General features: G+C 40.7%; 1 long non-coding RNA gene across 1 annotated transcript; it reads right to left on the bottom strand.

Annotated features, from left to right (window-relative positions):
* Positions 1–4,958: 4,958 nt before the first annotated feature.
* On the bottom strand, positions 4,959–10,722 carry LOC142097038 (uncharacterized). Its single transcript, XR_012678096.1, has 3 exons — positions 10,405–10,722; positions 9,628–9,710; positions 4,959–7,856 (listed from the first exon to the last, which is right to left on the bottom strand). It is a non-coding gene; the product is annotated as an uncharacterized LOC142097038 (long non-coding RNA).
* Positions 10,723–14,194: the final 3,472 nt, after the last annotated feature.

Here is a 14,194-nt window from a genome sequence, read left to right as displayed (position 1 = left end):
CCCACTGGGCAAACTATTTTGAAGAATAGGACGATACTTCACCAAGATAAAGACAAAGGGCCTGATTCCTTAAGAAAAGCAAGGACAAAAAAACCATATTACAATGCAAGGGGTGCAAATTATTTTTTTATTTTGCACATACGTTAAATACTGTCTGTTTTTTTCATGTTGCACACAAATACTCGATAGCTTATTTGTACACTGACATTTAAAAATGATCTAGGATGCTCTACCCCAACTATAAATCTGCCATCACATTTTAAATATACATCCCCCTCCAATGTGGCATGGTTTTACCAAGGTGCAAAGTTACACATTTGTTTTGCTTTCCATTCCTTAATGAACCAGGCCCAAAGGGGGTGATTTAAAATTGGATGTAAGAGATGTAATTTTGCGTATATGCAAATATAAGTCCGCACACTTGGGTTTACTTGGCTGCATTTTGAGTAAGATGCTTCTTATAATATATGCAACCTGAAATATAGTGCATAGATGAGCAGGGATGCCCAGAGGGGGTGGGGGGAGCAGGTACAAGCATCATGGCCCGAACCTGGCTAGGGGTCCTGGGCTGCCTGTGTAGTACTAGGGGCAAACAACTTGGTGTGGCCACACCCCTTTAATCAGCTATGAAAGGGACCCTCAAGAAGTTGCTGATTCAGGGCCCAAATTCCTCTTGGCGGCTCTGTAGATGAGTGCTGTTTTGTTCCAAGTTGCAAGGCACATACTTTACTACTGCGTCGTGTAAGTGTATAAATCATGCTTAGTAAGTAATAGCTTTAAATGTTACGTGAAACCCAAATGTGAATGTTAAGTTAAAGAACACATTTTTTAGATATCCCTTATTCATACCCAGGAAATGTACCAAACAGTCCCGGGTGCTTTTTATTTAAGTCCCCGAAGCACTGAGTCCCAGATTCATGTAAAAATCCATAATATATTAATTTACAAGTTAACCCGTGCATGATACTCATGCATTCTAGTCAAATCAAGCTACTTAAGGTGTTAAAAATGTTCTTGTCATGCATTTGGGCCTAGCCCAGGCCTCAATCACCAACCACTCCCCACTGTCACCCCCGGCAACCACCAACCACTTCCAACTGTCACTTCTCCGTCAAGTAATATATATATATATTTTTTAAATCTTTATAAACACTTTTAACAATTAACAAATTAAATTAACAAATTAAAAACATCTTAGTATGCCAAATTTCAGCCCTTTCTGAATTTTTTTCCCCACACACACTAAAAATTTAGTAGGTCAGTGTATAACTCCGCCCAGCAGGTGGCGCTGCAGCTTGGTTTTATTTTTTTCACACACACAGACAGACTAACACACGCCACTAGACATTTATATTATAGATATGTTAGCGTGATGTATGGTGGTGTTCAGTGCCTTCTAATTAGCCACTGTTGGTACCAGTTAGAAGACAGTGACACATGTTCTCACATCACATAAAGTGTAAAACCCAGGGAAGAGAAGAGGGGAAGTGGAACAGGCAATAAGATGAGTACTGAAAAGTTACTAGAACTAGGTATTAGTAGCATTACTTCTACTAATGGTCATCTAGTGGGCATTACTACAACTAAAGACTTCCTAGTGGACATTGCTAAATCTAATGGGCATACTGGTAGGCACTACTTCAACTTATGGGCATCTTGGTGGGCATTATTTCAACTAATGAGCATCAAGTTGAAGGGAATTGTTGGGAAAATATTACATATGATTTTTAAACATTTAGTCAAAGATCTGGGACTCAGTCTGGCCTTTGGGTGGAGATAAAAAGCAAATCATCGAAAATATGTTTTTGGAAGTAAAGGGCAGTTATATTCTAATAGCTTTTATTAATTTTGTATCTTTAAGTCATTAACAATGGGAGTGACTTTCCGCCCACTGCACATTGGCCTTGGAGATCCAACCTGTCACTTCCCTGGCTTCAACAGGATCCCCCATTAGTGTGGTATTGTGTACTTTAGCCACAATGTGCACACAAAGGTCCCCTGGCCACCATTTGTGTCACCCATGGCTGCTGGTTGCAGTGCTTTTGCATAACAACTGTGACCCTTCTGCAACAAAACAAATGTTAGCAAATCATACATTTGAATGTGGTTGGGTGGCATTTCCAAAATCCAGCCATAGATATATCCCTTCTAGTTCTCCTTTCTACAAAATAGCCCCTCTTAAGGGGAGGGCCAACCTTGGCCCTCCTCTGTTTTCCCTGGAGTATTCCTTTGCCACTGTAACTCAGGTTGACCTGTTTCTCCCCTTTATTCCATCTGTTTCTCCTGTGCACCCATCCTAATAAACATGTTCACCATCTTTTATAGGGGGGGGGGTGGATAGACCTGTTCATTTGTCTTTCTGGCTATCAAAACCCTCCCCCCTCTGTTTGCTCCCACTTGACTCAAGTGTGGAGGGCCCTCCCTTTGTGTTTATATACTGTCAGTCTACCTTTTTCTTCACAGCTCCCTGTTTCCTGCTCTGTACCACCTCTGCGCAACTCTAGGCGGCAGCACTCATCCCCAAGCATGCTGGGAGATGTAGTTCTCGGACATCACTGTTATGTTCAATTGCACATGTGTGGCCCATCACGGAAGCTGGTGCGACACTAGCAATTATGCTCAGCAATATATGACTTGCCAATGACAATTCCCAGAATGAGCCAATATATCAGTGTTACACACACTTGTAGCCATACCCACTAATTTGTATACCCAAATCTCCACAATTTACCTTGAGTGCTGCATAGTGTAATGCTCTCTTTGTTTTGACTTCAGAGAGATGAGCCTGGATTTTTTCCCCAATGCTTACAGGTTTATTCGTGTCTCAACCATTTTAACTTGTGTTGCAATGTTCTCTGGGTTCATGCCAGTGACTGCAGGCATCTTAGTTAATAATTATAACTTGTAATTTGCAACCAAACAACTATATTTGGAATGAAAAGACGTCTGACTGTGCATGCACGTTTGTTCACACGGCTTCTAAAGGACGAGTTAGGAAACAACTGTCACGTACAGAGGTATCTCTTGACTTGAAAAGTGTAAAATTGAAATCACCTCTATTTTATGCAAATATATAGATTACATATAAGAATGAAATATACCTCTTATTATTCACAATTGGAAATTTAAATATCGAGACCCCATACCATGCACCAAAGCCTATATCAGTTTTGTTTTTTAGGAAATAGCAAAAGTACCATCCGGGATGCCGCTTCAAGCACTTCAAGATAGGAACGGTGTCAATAAGCAGCAATTATCTCTCCAGTAGGCCCACAATTTGCAGGAATGCAATCATAGAAGATACTGCATTTTTCACAGAGCGCCACTAACAAATTTCAAGGGGTAAATTTAGGGCCAATTTTTTTGTTGCAATCTGCCGCACATTGGATGTGGTTTTCAGCTCCAAATCGCAGGATGAGAAACCACTGCTGATTGGCTGCCTGTCCATTAAAAGACAGGCTTAAGGGAGATTGAATCATTTCAGGTCATTTTTTAATTCCTATATGGATTATGTTGGATCAAGAAGAGAAGAATCTTATATGTACTTATTGTCGTAACTACTCTATAGAACAAAATATGAGGGCAATTAATTGCTTTCTTGTTCTCATTACTGGGCGCTATAGTTAATTTAAATTATTAAGGGCACACTATAATTAGTTTCAATCATTAAATAAGCACTATTAATTATTTATTTATGGGGGCACTATTTTGACATTTATTATGGGGGCAACACTTGTAGTGCACACTTGTGGCACTGCATGTGACAGTATGCACTGGTGTACATGCTGGTACTTGTAGTTCTATAAGTGCCAGCATGTAAGAATGGTATTGGGCTGTCAGTGGATGTACTGAATTTTAAAATTGTTTCCCTGGTACTCACCAGCCAGGGGAACCTGGAGGACCCAGTGCTAATCATCATTAGAAAGGTCAGGGGGGCCCGTCTGATCAGTTCGATCCTACCCCTAGAAGACCGGGCCCAATATTGAATCGCTTGGGCTGTCAGAGGTAGGGAGGGAGTTTTGTTTTTTAAACTTGAATAATTTGTTTCACATTCTGGTAGGTAAGAGCTGAAACTGCAATGCTATCTCACCTGTCACCTTTGTTTCTGGTGATTTCCAGTGTGGATTGTCAAACTGTGGCTTTATAAATGCCTCGGTTTTATTACCTACCAATTGAAAAAAATTGGGATTACAGTTTCAAATAGTGTGGTTTAAAAACATGCAATTTTATGTGTGGTTTGGCCTTTAGTAAGTTAGACGGTTTCCAAACCGCACATAAAATTGGCAAAAATTTGAAAGATAAGTAAAAGTAAATTTACCCCCAAACATGTTACAGGGAGTGAAATTATAACAAATTTAACAGGAAAATAATACAGTTGGAAGGAATATCCTGGGGCACTTACAGTCAAGGTTCGTGTAACATTTATGGTCTGTAACCCGTCCCAGCACTGGCTTTTGCTCCAAGGGGTGTTTGACCCTGACCTGCATTTGTATTAAAGGTATTTTCCCTGTCAGTATATCCAATAACTGCTCTCACTGTCTCTATATATATTACTTTAACACACCAGTTGTTACAAGTCTCCACAACTGGATACTAACAGGCCTGATAATCAATTCACTTTCTTGGGTGTTGAATATACAATGATCTAGAAAATAGCAATTTTGTTCAGCAGTTTAATTCAATCAAAACCATCGTAATAAAACTGTAGATTCATTGACCAAACTCTATTCTAGTAAATAGAGATTTTATTCCTAAATCGAACGAATTGTGCAATTTTGATTGATATGTGGCTAATCTGGGCTGGTTCCCACTAAAGCAGCCACACAAGTCACAGTGTGAGGTCCACCAGTCATAAGGGAACCAGCTCAGACTTTATGGTATATATGGGTACCCCCATTCCAAAGAATTACAGCTCTTGCTTAAAAGTGCAGGGGCGTAACTCCTCATTATAACAAATATTAAAAAAGTAAATCATCATCTTTTATTTATATGGCACTACAGATTCAGCAGCGCTGTACAGCCAAAAGTACAAGAGTACAGTAAGTAAAATAGAATTACAGAAATGATAAAATAAATACATAATAATATATAAGCACAAGCTTAAAGAATGGACACAATTATGCATAATAACACGTACACTAATGAGAGTAGCTATCATAGTAAAAACAACATAGAATGCACAGAATAACAGCTTATAGTGCAGACAGTAGGTGCAACACTGCTATACATTGTAACACATAACAGGGACATACAAGGTAGACTGACAGACAAGAGACATGGGGGTATATTTACTAAACTGCAGGTTTGAAAAAGTGGAGATGTTGCCTATAGCAACCAATCAGATTCTAGCTGTCATTTTGTAGAATGTACTAAATAAATAATAAATAGAATCTGATTGGTTGCTATAGGCAACATCTCCACTTCTTCAAACCTGCAGTTTAGTAAATATACCCCATAGGGTAGGTATAACCCTGCCCATAATAGCTTACAATTTAGAGGGAAAGTATGTGAGAGACAGTAGGAGCAGACAGGCCAGACATGAACGTGAAGAAAGAAAATGTGAGGGGAAAGGCAATCTAGAAGTGGGAGCATTTGAAGGATATAAGACTGAGGTAAGAAGTTCCAATGGTGGGGGACAGCACGGGAGAAGTCCTGGAGCTGGGAATAAGTGGGGAGGCAAAGCACATAGGTAGAGCAGGGATATATCATGTGATAAGGTCAGTGTTGTAAGGTGGGAAAGTGTTATAGAGGCTTTGTAAGTGAGGGTGAGCCGCTTGAATTGCAGTGGAGAGCTAGTCGAGGGATATACAGAAGGGTGCAGCAGATGAGTGACGGGAGAGGGACTGGAGACCAAGGCAAACTAAGAGTTTACCAAGAGAGGTAGCATAGAGAGAAAAGAGTAGAGGGCTGAAAACAGGGTCTTGAGGGACTTTGGATGACAAGAGTGGAGAAGAGAAAAGCAAGTCTTAGAGGTGTAGATGCTGAGCGAGGGACCAAAGAGGTAGTAAGCAAACCAAGAGAGGGCGGTGAACCAAATGCCATAAAAACACAAATACATTTTTTAAAATAAACTTTAATTAAACAAAGACTCCATTAGACCCCTCTTCTGGGAATAACAGTGAACAGGGAATAAAATAAAACAAATCTATGATGTGAGAAGGACTGCTCTGTTTGGCACCCCAGGGATGAATGACTGCATCCTCAACTGACTGGTAGGATCAATAGCTCAGCCAATCACAAGCAGCCTGCATGGGAAAAAGCTTGTGATAGGCACAGTGGATATTAACCTCCCCTGGTCAGTCCACATGGACAATCACTTAGGACCCGAGCTTTAAGTGGAGCAGTTTTGTTGCATCATTTTTTTGAGGATTTTTTTTTGGGTAAAAGGAGTATTTTGTTTAAAATGTATTTATTATTATTATGTATCTATGTTTTTATTCACTTTTTCCCACATTTGATATATGTGGACAGGTCTCACAGACCTCTTGCTATTATCCTGGGATCCCCGGTGGTGGCAAAGCCCTGGCACAGGTTATAGCACAGTTGTTTTGTACAGTGCAATATTTTAGAGGTCCATCAATATGTTTCGATACACAAAGCTTCTGCCAGTACTGTAAAAAAAAGCCTTGGCTTATTTAAATAGAACCACTCCAGTGTGTCCTATTGTTTCCAACTTTAACCGAATAAGCCTGGTTCAAATCTCTGTGTCTAGCTGTGACCTCTTTCAACTCAGTGTACTGAACTATTGTTAAACATATTTGTCTGGTGAAAACTGCTGGCGTGGCAGCTATCTACAAAAACATAAGCAGACAATGCTCCTGATGTCGAGATAAAGATCTAGTATATATAAAAAATTAATGTAAGTATTTATACTCTACTAAAGCAAGCGTATTAATCTGTGCGCCGTCCTTAGTGAATGAAATGGAATGTGTCCTCTTAAGTCGCAGGCTGCGTTTGATCTGTCTGGGTGGTCTTACATGTACACTGCTTATACCCTAGTGTTCAGCAGATTCGCTGGGAGAATTCAGGTCTCTATTGTGAGATGGGTCTGTGATGGAGAGAGGTGCTGATTAGCCAGTTGTTAGGACCCATCAAAACAGACCAGGACACATGCCAGGGCTGCTTCAGCCAGTAAGGTGATGGGCTTTAACCCTTCAATATCTGATAGCCATCTATCATTATATCTGATATACAATATCTGATATACATCTATCACAATAAGGCCCAATAAGGTCACAAACAGACAACATTGATGTACATTTGTTGCACTACCAACATCCACTGAATTGTGAAGGTTCATTTTTTGCCCCCTAGGACCTAGACCATCACCCTCGCTTCAGAGCTCCATGACTCCAACCTCCCATTTGTGCACATGAAGCGAATATATTTTACCGGTATTTAAAAATGAGCATGGATTCTTTTTTTTCTGGCTGGAACATGTAAGTACAGATACATTTAAAATAAAAAAAACACAACTAGGACATTGGATTACAAAGTGTCACTAGGAACTTAAGAAAACACAGGAAAAAAGAGTGGAAAAATGATGAAACTAGGAGCAGCTTACAGCGCCTATTTTATACTTTTCATCTATTTGCCACAAACTTACAATTCATACAAATAAAATAAGACTACTGCTATTTATTATAATTTTACTGATGATGTAATCAAAGATGTAGCACTGTATAACATACAATTCTTCTTTAAAAAATGTCCTTTTAAAAATGCCTTGTCCCTCTCTGTATCTGCATAGTGGGAGTCTCTCCACATGCACCGTTTCTTCTGTATCAGAGCAGATTCCACCCAGGAACATCCAATATGCAGAGCAGACCTCAGCAGAGTCAGGGCCGGCGCTACCACTAGACGAACCCAAAGCGCCAATGGTTAGTGAACATCTTAATCACATATTAATGCCCCCCGCGGTGCCCCCAAATGGACCACTAACATGAAGGGAAGCAGGTGGTAGCTCTTTACCTGTGAAGTTGCTGGCTGCTGCTCCTCCCTGTCAGTATTACATTAGGAGTAGGGCATTTGCCTATGATCTCACAGCCAAGCATCACACCCCAAGTCCAAGGAGCTGAGGATGTCAACCCACCGCTCACTGACCAAGGTACAAAATTATCGGAGGTGGATGCGCCACTACTGTGGTGAAGATGCACCCCCAGGACTTGCACCGGCCCTGAGCAGAGTACCCCTTTGGACCTAGTGACCTTATGCTTTTGCCCACGTAATGTAACTTCTAGCACTCATAGCTACCATGGTAGAACTTTACAATAACATTGAATCATCAAATATAGTGGCAAAAGGACACAGTGAGAGATGTGGTGGCCAGTCTCTCACTGGCCACCACAAAGCTTTACTGCACTCTGCTAATGGAGCTTTTGCTTGTAGAGGCCCCATATTTTAATATTTTTAAAGCATCTACTTTCAGTAAAGAAGAAGAAGGGCATCCCAGGCTGTGACAATGCCCCTGCTGGTCACCTAAATATTTGCTGTATTGAATACAATTCTCCAGAATCATAACTGTTCCTCTATACATTACATGTGCTACCGAAAAAGGGTGTGTGATTACATCATCTTGGGGCTTGTCACTTCCCCCAGAGGCCTGTTTAGTAATTTGCATCCACACCTAGAACTTTTGACCAAACTATTCTAACACTTTGTGCACCAAAATGACCTCATTAATTTCATTATAATCTCTCTGAGTTTACTGGTGGGCTTATTTTATGTCATTTACATTGGTACTTTATATAGATGTTGGCACTGTTTAAATTGGTTTTGTGAACTTTCCTTAGGGAATAACATTCTGATTAATTCTAATTTTGCATGTATTGTTTTTGAGCAATACTTGGGTTAAATAGCTCCTTGCGCCAATAAACTCCTACCTTGCTTTATAAGGGAATCTCTAGCAGACCTGAGAGCACCCAAAATAACTGAAAAGACAGCTTTGCTTGAAGCTAAAATAGCACATTATAATCTGTTGAGAATCCCAGAGATAACCAGGCATAGCTATGAGATTTACCAGCTCCCCCTGGGGAAATGGATGGGGTAGATGGATGAGAGGATAAAGTACAGCTATTAAAAGATCATTTAAAGTGCCAACTCCTAGGCAGAGTGGGCCTGATTCGAATCTAAGATGCTTTTAAAAAAGAGAACAGAACTTGAGCATAGTTCCAATAGTATTCAAATCCAAACGTCTCTCAAGGGGATGTAGTCATATATCCAAAGAAGATTCAGTCGACAGTCCTACTGTCAACACCAAAATATCAATATTCAGACTGTCAACAGATTCATTCTGTTGACATGTTTAAAATGTTGACATTGTGACTGTCGACGGTAGTAATGTCCACAGTCACAATGTCGACATTCAAAGGGCAATCCCAGCGGCAGCTGGCGTATCCGCCGGCTGCCTCAAAAACCTTAGAGTCACTAAACAAAAAAGACAGTTGTCAGCGCTTATCCTTAACACTGTATATCAAGCAAAATGAAAAAATTAGGTATTAGTTCATATTTTGATTAAAACATTTAAGCCTGCATCCCACGTCAAGGGCACCTCATTATATGCAGGTCCTACACTGACCTATATGCTTTAAACACCATTAAAATGCAGTTAAAATCAGATGCACTCACCTCCTAGGTATAGGGGTTTACATCTAGCAAGGGATTGCTTGTGAGCCACACTCAAATGTGTCTTCAATAGGCTTGATGGACAGCTGCTATGACAAAAAAGGCAATATTTAGAAAAAAAACAAAAGAAAAAACAAGCCAGTGGTTGATATATCTCATATCATATATGGTGCCAGCTGCATGGCAATAAGACTGCGTTCGGTATATCCCATATTGTATATGATACCAGCTGGGTAGCAATATAAATGCCCATATATGTATACAAAACAAAAAAGACAGTTGTCAGCGCTTATCCTTAACACTGCATATCTGTGTGTATCTAGCAAAATGAAAACATGAGGTATTAGTTCATATTTTGATCAAAACATTTAAGCCTGCAGCCCGGCGTCAAATGTACCTCAATATATGCAGGTCCTACACTGACCTATATGCTTTAAATACAATTAAAATGCAATTAAAATCAGATGCACTCACCTCCCAGGTATAGGGGTTTACATCTAGCAACTAAACCTGCTGGCAATACAGTCAGTGGGCCCGTCACAAAATAGTTCATATTAAATAACAAACATAAACATTAACCCCAGTTAACCCGCCGGCAAAATATAGTAAATAACTAAATAAAAAAACCATTGTGGCCCCTCTTGTAAGGATATCGGGTATGTAGAACCGAACTTCGCTAGATTGACCAGCCCCCTTTAGGTTCAGAAATCACACAGGCAAGGACAATAGGTCAGCGGATCATCAGTGTCAATAGGAGTCCCAGCAAAGTTCCCCACCCACCTTAGCTACGCATAAGTTCCACAAGCAAAAGAGTCTGTCAACAGAAGGTCCAGGGAGTCCTGGATCTTTGCTGATCTCGGCCGCTTGGCTAATTCCCAATCACCGTGGGGCGAGTATCTCCGGGTAGAGTTAGGTGATGACAGGTTCCAAGATGGAGCAACAGCCTGCTTCCCCGGGGACAGAACAGCGAGAAGAACAGAAGCTTAATACCTGCCATCAATCGTTTGGGCATGCTGATGCTCGTAGTACTACAAACATCAGCATAGCCATGGCTTGCTAGGCATACTGTGACCTGTAACACACCAAGATCAAATTTAAATAAACCACCCACTTTGTTTCCCAAATAATTTTATTGGAACCCCCCCCCCCCCCCCAGTAATACTTACCAAATTTCTTGTTCTTCACCTGTAATCATTCCAATGGTCCATGGTTGTTAAAAAAAAGGTACCTTATAAAATTTTTCAAATAGTCCCTGGTTGTCACCCCCAAAAATAGGTAGCAAAATTAATCCGGCTGTAATTCTTTCATTATGCGCCAGGTGCTCCTGCATTTAGGATCTAGTGTACGTCATTTGTAATGATTCACTGTCGCCATATCATACCCAACCCATCTCAAGATTTTATAATCTTTGTGTAAGTACGCTCTGCCTAAACATTACTTGCTGTTTGTAGACAGACAGAACAGACTGCAATATAGGCACCAGGGTATGTGCAATATCAGGTCACATCAGTTTGCTTAAAACATTTTTTATATTATAAAATAAATGAATAAATCTTAACAGTATAATCATTAATAAAAATATTGATTTATATTGTAAAAATACATTTTTTTACATTAAATACATAAATCAAGATGCTTCTAATGCATACTGTATATACAACACGCCTTTATTTATTTTTATTTTACTTGCATGCATATGTTCTGTGCAAGCTAGTGTAGTTTTTATAACAAATACTATATCGTGTCAGTCATCACTATCAGTCGGTACTTACATCTGACCTGTAACTGGTGCAAATGATACAGCTGAAACCAAGCATACTTACGATAGACCCAGATCTTGAATCAGCCACATATGCTTTAGAGTGCCCTCCACAGCGCTTTACTGTACATTGCCTACGTTAGTCTGCCCCTTCCTTCCCCATTACGCTCGAGTCATTGGCAGCCATGTCATTTGCCTGAATCGCATTAATGATGAATTGCATGCAATTGTGTTCATTGGCTTAAGGTCTGTTTCTGAGCAGGCACAGAGCTATTTCATGCTATTTCACTTGATGCAGATGGCTAACTCCAGGCGCCATCCTAGGTCGCCCATGTGCAGTAAAGGAAAAAGTTATTGAAGGGACAGCCTCCTATCAGATGCGCTGTCCCAACATGACTTCAGCTGTAAATTGCCCCAAAAATTCATCTGCCAACATTGCAATGACAGATGATTTTTTACAGGACAATAATACGAGAAATCTTAAATAAGCCCCATTGAGAGAAACAGGTGGTGAGTAAGAGAGGAGATGGACAGGCAGAGGAGCAGAGGAGGAGAAGATAGAGGAGATTGGCATAGACTAGAGGACAGCATGCATGTACTTGTGAGAATATAACTTGCACAGGTTGAAGTAGTGAAGTGGTACTGTGCAGTTGCCTATACATAAATAATATAAAAACAAATGCTGATAAATATCAGGATTGGAGGTGCCGATTGGCAAGTCTTCAGATGCTAAGACTATTTAGCAGAGTTGATGAATACGGGACAGGAAGATGGAAGAGAGGGTACATGGAGTTGGAAGGAACAGATGAGAAAAAAAGAGATATCATGCAGCTCACATTCTTGACAAGCTCTGGGGAGAATGTGTCCTGGGAAAATAGTGATCTATCATTATCAGGGACCTCTGCTATGATACTGAAATCTGTAAATAACAACCAGCTTTCACTCCCACCTGCTGTAAATATGGTAAAGAAACCAGATGTGCTCATTTTTTCTAAAACTCAGTCTAAGTGATTAATAAGGGAGAAAAGTGATGTCTTATTCAAAGCTTACTACAATGCAGTTTGACATTTTTAGAGGAGTCTATGCAGGATTTCTTGCACGTTTATTGAAACACTGTAGATACTATAGAAAATATTCATGTTTGTTCAATTCTGAAACTCTGCAAAAAATATATAAATACATAACTGTGTAGAAAAATATTGCATGTTTGGATGTTTGTGATGAGTAATATAAGGATATCCAGAAGATCTTTATTAATGGGGATGTCACTTACATCCTCCACATTTACTACTGTATACACCATTCTGCAAAGCTTCCAAACTACCCATTTCAGGAGGTGTGCGTTTAAGCAGCAAGTAGATATTAGTTCAATCAGATGCACCCTTTGCTACCATGTAAGAGTCCCAACATTTGTAGACAGCCCTGATTTTGTATGGGCAAAATGGGCATGGCTCTCTAATTTTGATGTGGGGCTCATGTAAACAGGGTGTGGCTAGGCAGAATAAGGGCATGATTAGGATCCCTATAAATGTTGTCCCAATTTTAAGCCTTGTCATGGAATGATTATCCAATAGGTAGACTAGACTACAGCCTAGGGCTCAAGGCTTTGGAAGGGCACAACATATTTGGGGATGCAATTTGTGACTGGGAAAGGTATAAACTGAAATTAATTTTAAAATAAAAGAGAATAGTTGTTTTCCAAAGTAAAAATAAATCTCCCAAAAAAATGTAGTAAGGTCTTAATCTTGATGTATTCCCATGATACAAGCAATTAGGAGAGACAAGGAAGGTGACAGGTGCAGGTAAGACAGTCCCCTTCACATCTTCACCCGCAGTAGCCCTCGTTCATGCCTCCGTTCTTCTATTCTGTTCTGATTTTAATGAAAACAAAACGAGTGACATAGATTGCTGTGGCCCTTTCAAAAAGCCAAGTGGAGCTGAGTTTCGAAAACATGGGAACATAACATTGGCAAGACAAATTTTTAATTTGTCATGAGTTCATTTTTACCTACCGCATATTAGCCCTGGCGTTGAAAGCGAGGGGGTCCTATGAGTGTATTAGCCTAGGGTAGCCTGAACCCTAATTCAGGTCCTGATCCTTGGAATGCTGGGAGATATGCACGCCCTCACCCCAGCAGTATGAATGTAGACTCTTCATCCAGAAGTAAAGCAATAAAGGGAGAAGCCCAAGCACGTTCACCCTAATATGCAATGCAGGCTCAGGGCTCTTTCTATCCCTCCTTGTAACATTAAAGTACTGTAAGATGATACCACTGCACAACATTACATGGGAATTCAGAACTAGCCAATATCTGCTAAACAGGCTGCTTTGGGGCTCCCACATGTTTGGTGGTAGCTAGTGTAAGATCTGAGCTGGGACCCCATATATGTGAGGGCTTTACTTACACCTGTATAGAGCAGCTATCGGTAGTGATATAACAGGAACAGTGGTAGTTTCAGGGGATGGATCCCTACCAGCTATATGGGCAGGGCTGGTGCTAGGGTCCACGGCGCCCTAGGCATTTTTAAAAAAGCGGCGCCCCCCTCCCCCCCCCCCGCAAAAATCGCCCTCCCGCAAAAATCACTCCTCTCCTTACCTTGTCTCACCACCGCCGCCTCTCTGCTCCGTCTCCTCCCCTCCACTCACTGACACTAGTAAGTGGAGGGGAGGAGACGGAGCAGAGAGGCGGTGGTGGTGACAAAATAGCCTCTTCCCCCCCCTCCCTGTGCATCTGAATGCTGTGCGGCGGCCATGGTATGGTCAGCGGTCGCCGCACAGTTTTAAAGTCTTTTAGAATTCTGTGGCGCCCT

Source organism: Mixophyes fleayi, chromosome 7 (genome assembly GCF_038048845.1).
Source record: "Mixophyes fleayi isolate aMixFle1 chromosome 7, aMixFle1.hap1, whole genome shotgun sequence".
NCBI classification, from domain to species: Eukaryota; Metazoa; Chordata; class Amphibia; order Anura; family Limnodynastidae; genus Mixophyes; species Mixophyes fleayi.
This window is presented reverse-complemented; position numbering and strand designations above follow the sequence as displayed.